This window comes from Nannobrachium achirus (assembly GCF_963921795.1).
Source record: "Nannobrachium achirus genome assembly, chromosome: 21".
Taxonomy (NCBI): Eukaryota; Metazoa; Chordata; class Actinopteri; order Myctophiformes; family Myctophidae; genus Nannobrachium; species Nannobrachium achirus.
In genome coordinates, this window is record NC_137828.1 from 24,978,536 (window position 1) to 24,983,526 (window position 4,991).

The 4,991-nt window shown below is 42.7% G+C and overlaps 1 protein-coding gene across 1 annotated transcript in view; it reads left to right on the forward strand.

The window, feature by feature from the left end:
- Positions 1-2,797, forward strand: part of LOC308307164 (inositol monophosphatase 1-like) — a 44,193-nt gene extending 41,396 nt beyond the window's left edge. The window contains exon 10 of the transcript XR_013963216.1: positions 2,780-2,797. The gene's annotated coding sequence lies outside the window, so the exon portion shown is untranslated. The remainder of the gene's footprint in view (positions 1-2,779) is intronic.
- Positions 2,798-4,991: the final 2,194 nt, after the last annotated feature.

The window sequence follows — 4,991 nt, forward strand, 5'->3', positions numbered from 1 at the left end:
GCCACCTGAAATCAAATGTATATTGATTGCGACCGTCAGGTCGCAGTTACTATCAAAACCTCCACCGGCTGTCTGTCTGTCAGTCACATCAGGAAAATCTTTTGTACCGGCTGCCCTTAAGCTGTACAACGAGACACATAACGGACGCTTGAAAAGGTCTCCCTTCCTAACTTAGACTGACGGAACCAGTGCTGTATTGACTTTGACCTCTAAGGACCTTCCAGGAAGAGTGCTCATGTGCGTCTTGCGGTGACACGCTTCCTAGTTTCTTCTTCTCTGAGCTGTTTTTTTGTTTTTGTTTCTTCTTTTTTCGCACTGATTTTTGACATTGCACTATTAGGTTGTGTTGGTAGTTTCTGAGTATTTTGCTTTGTTTAACAATGACAGTGAGATACTTGTTTGCACTAACTAGCATTGACTGCTAATGGTCTCTTTTGCAAGACACTTTATGTATATATACTTATATTTTATTCGCCCCCTCTACTGATGCACCTTCTCTTTATTGGTACTGTACTGCTCTTGTTTTTGTTTGTTTTTTTCCCTTTTATCTATTTTTTCTTACGTCTCTGTAACTTTGTAAATAACTGTATACTGCTGTGCTACTACTGGACAACTGAATTTCCCCCTTGGGATAATAAAGGTATCTATCTATCTATCTATCTACATCACGTCACACTTTTCCCCTACTCATATCTCCGCCACCATTGCCCCTATCCATGCCAAACTTTGCACACACACTCCTTGGCTGCCAAACCACAACCTCCACCCTAATTTCTCACATGGCCCTCTTCTAGTGCCACAATGAGGCCCATTCTTCTAAAACACATCTTTGGGCACTGCTCCTACAGATTTTGCCCTAGAATCACGAAAAGCGGTACACAGTATCTCTACAGTCATGTCATCAACATGCATTTGTCACATCTAGCGCCACCATCAAGCCGATTTATGCAAAACACATTTGGACACTGCGCCTACATATTTTGCTCTAAAATCACGCAAAGCGGTACACAGTATCTGTAAAGTCATGTCATCAACATGGATCTGTCCCATTTCCCTTACTCCCTCCTGATTGGCTACAATTGCCTTCTAAAGTTTGTGTATGCGACCTGATGTTCGCTTATCTCACGATTAGGGAGTCTTACTGGTGATATAAGTGTCCCTCTATTCGTTTCTATGGGGCTTGGGTGAGGCCAAAATTGCATCATCAGTATTTCTTTTGTTCTCACATTCTTAATTGAAATACCAGTGTTTGAAATGATTTGCTGCACTGCCTTCAACAGAATGTCTCATACTGTATGCTTCCTCTTCATTTCTGTAACAGTGCTGTTATGAAAAGGTACAAATGGAAGGGAGTGTTGCAATGAGAAACACCGTACTTTTTGGCACGCTTTTATTAGACTATTAAATCACGCTGTCTCTCAATACACTATTATTACTGTGTGTTCGACTGTGCGTGTGCTCGCGCAAGTGTGTGTGAGTGTGTGTGTGTGTGTGTGTGTGTGTGTGTGTGTGTGTGTGTGTGTGTGTGTGTGTGTGTGTGTGTGTGTGTGTGTGTGTGTGTGTGTGTGTGTGTGTGTGTGTGTGTGTGTGTGTGTGTGTGTGTGTGTGTGTGTGTGTGTGTGTGTGTGTGTGTGTGTGTGTGTGTGTGTGTGTGTATGCGTGTGCGTGTTGTTAAACCTGTTATGTCGAGCAGGAATGGAAAATCCAGTGACATAACTATAATAATAGATAAATAAATAAATACATAAATAAATATAATAATAATAATATTTATCATCACCTATTAGTTGGGTCTATTCAGTATACACACATTGTACATTTGAGTGAACCATTCAATCAATCTGTGTGGATTAATATATTTCAACTTTTTTCTGTTTTTTTTTTTTTTTGGATTTAAGCATCACTATGTAACTTTTTTAAATTAATCAAATGTAATGTTGTCCAACCTGTATGGTAGAGTATGGTAATAAAACATGACTTGTTGGTTGGCTAATCGCGAGATTTCACATCGCGATTTCGGTTTGAAAATGATTAACCGTACAGCAATAGTTATTTTCTGCAGAGGAGGGGGCGGTGGGGGCCTTTTTGGTCGCGGGGCCTCACGCAGACTGCGTAGTATGCGTTTACGGGCCGCCGGCGCTGCATTTAGATCGTATCAAAGGTCATGTCTCACCTACTGTAGACACAAATGACAGTAATTTTGACCTGGCGATCAAGATTCAATTTATCCCCTGAGCAAGCATGCAGGCAGGCTCTATTAGATCAATGGTAAAAATGTCAGCACTTGCGCAGGAAACCGGCTTCAAATCCAGTGTAGAAGAGGAAAGTTAAATAGTGCAGCTTTACCGATCGATCATGCTTCAGCGTCACAAGAAAGTAAACCGCTCTACAAGCTCGAAACGTGGCGTTGAACGACGTGTCTTGAGCTTGTAGATCAGAGACAGAGAGGATAATGTTTGTCTGTGCATTGTGTTGTAGCCTATATGTCTGAATTGTTTTCTCTTCCTAATAAAACAGACTAAAACGGCTGCCAACAATAGTCTATCAAGGGACTATAAAAAAAAAAGGCATTTTTCTAGTGGAATGTAACAAAGGAAAAGTTACAGTAGTTGTTCAGGAAACAGGAACAGGAACCCCCTCCCCCCCCCCCCCCCCCCCTTCCTTTTTGTCTTAATGCTAATCTTGTAGTTCCATGGGGCACGGTATGATCTATGACTAAATCAGTGGTTCTCAAACTTTGTAGTGTCAAGGACCACCAAATGGATAAACTATATACCAGGGTTCCCCAATAGGCGGCCCGCGGGCCATTTGCGGCCCGCTGGGGGCTACTGTCTGGCCCACACCAACCCCAGTAATAATGGTGGTATAAGAGCAGCAACAACACTAGTATATCGTCGTTGTCGGTTGGAAATCTTGTATCTCCAAATTTGTACGTCCTTTCGCAAATCATACAAGGCCGTCGCACAAAAGTAGTGAAAACAGCCGATCTACAGGCACACAACGCCTCGCACAGTTTAAATCATTTTTAAAATGATAAATTCAAAATGAACGGTTTTGGACATACAAGATTTTCACCCGACAACGACGAAAACTGTCGCTGGAGTAGCGGGAACGCCACCGTCGCCCCCTGCAGTGTTGTGGCCCTCGGCTTGGTACCCTAGACATAATTCGGCCCTTGGGGAGAACTAATTGGGGAACCCTGCTATATACAGTACATTTGGCTGCGGACCGCCATATGAAAAAGGGTCTGTGCCAGGGACCCCCAGAACAGAAGAAGTAATTCGATATTTATTGTGGGCTCGCCTGTAAGGCGAGCACACTTTAGATATTGTCATTATTTTCCAAAAAATGCAGAAGCTGCAAGCTCGCAGTGTGGTACAGTACGAAGCGATGCGCTGCAAGCTTGTAGATCTGTTATTTTTTGAATAGCCAACATATAAATGGATAAAGTGGTTTAAAATGATTGTGATGCTGTATTAACTGCTTTTGCTGGGGACCCCCTGGAACCCCCCCTAAGGACCCCACTTTTGAAGAACTAATGGACTACGGGTGGGTGATATGGTGATAAATATCGTTGAGACGATACAATGTCTCCACAATATGCCTTTTCAGAGATATCTTATACAGTATATAGTGATACAATGAGGGAGCCTTGATACAGAGATGCATTGCAGAATTCATTTAAACCTGCATTTTGGTCTAAATCAGTAGTTCTCAAACTTTAAAATGTCATGTTCTCCCCTTAACTCTGACCAAATGGACCCTTCCGGGTCCATTTGGTTTCATTTGTATGCTGTCAGAGTTGCATTCTTGTAAGGGTCAATTTAGACCCCCCGGGCAAAAGGAACCAGGGGCCCACTTTTAGGACCACTGGTCTAAATGGTCCGTTACTCCTTGTTCCTTTAGTTTTTGTTACCTTGTACTGTACAGTAGGTGGTTGTACTGTTAAATAACTTGAAAAATAACCATAGAAACCAACATGAAAAAGAATCGCGATAAGATCGTCTATCGTGATATCGCTTGGAAACATATCGTGATATTGTATTTTTCCATATCGCCCACCCCTAACCGAAGTTAACTCTTAACAGCAATTGTTTCCTGATGAGAATTATGTCTGCTTTTGTTTGTCAAAACATAGACCACGCAGACGCCACATAACAGGCTGCTAGGCGGGTGTGTGTGTCTAGAAAGAGTGACAGATTAATCTGCTAAGTGCTGTGACAGAACTTCTTAACAAAAGGATGTACAGTACAGTCAGTTACATGCAGGGGCGTCACAAGGGGTAGGAAAGTGGGACTGAGTTACTAGGGCCCAAGGTGGTGGAGGGGCCTTAATTATTTTATACTTTAGCTATTGACAAATAGCAGATATACAAGCTCACAGCGCGGCACCGAGTGCCGCGCTGCGAGCTTGTAGATCTGCTATTTTTGAAAAGTCGTGAAAATGTGTGCAAATCTTTGAATATATGTATTTTTTAAGCGAACATTTGTAACTCAAATCTTGCTTCTGGGGGGTCCCTGGAACGAAATATTTTGAGATGGGGGTCCGTGGCCAAATACATACCATTTTGGGGGTCCTTCACATGAAAAGGTTTGAGAACCACTGCCATCGAAACATAGATTTTTCAAAAAACCTTTGAAGGATTTGAAATATTCAAAGATTTTCATGATTTTTCCAAAATAGCAGATCTACAAGCTCGCAGCGTGGCACTCTGTGCCGCGCTGTGAGCTTGTAGATCTGCTATTTTTCAATAGTTAAAGCACAGGGGCCCCACAGTGAATCCTTGTACCCGGGGCCCAGAATTTGCTGCGACACCCCTGGTTACATGGCACAGTGGCGTTGCCTCATCACCGTTTCTTTTACGGCGTACAGGACCGCATCGTGTTGCTGCAGGTCTGCCTCTAAAACAGCTCATTGTTTTTTTTGTTTTTTTTTTTCTATTCCCGTGGGTTGCCTCTATGACTAAACCAGCGAGGGCGGTACCAGTACTT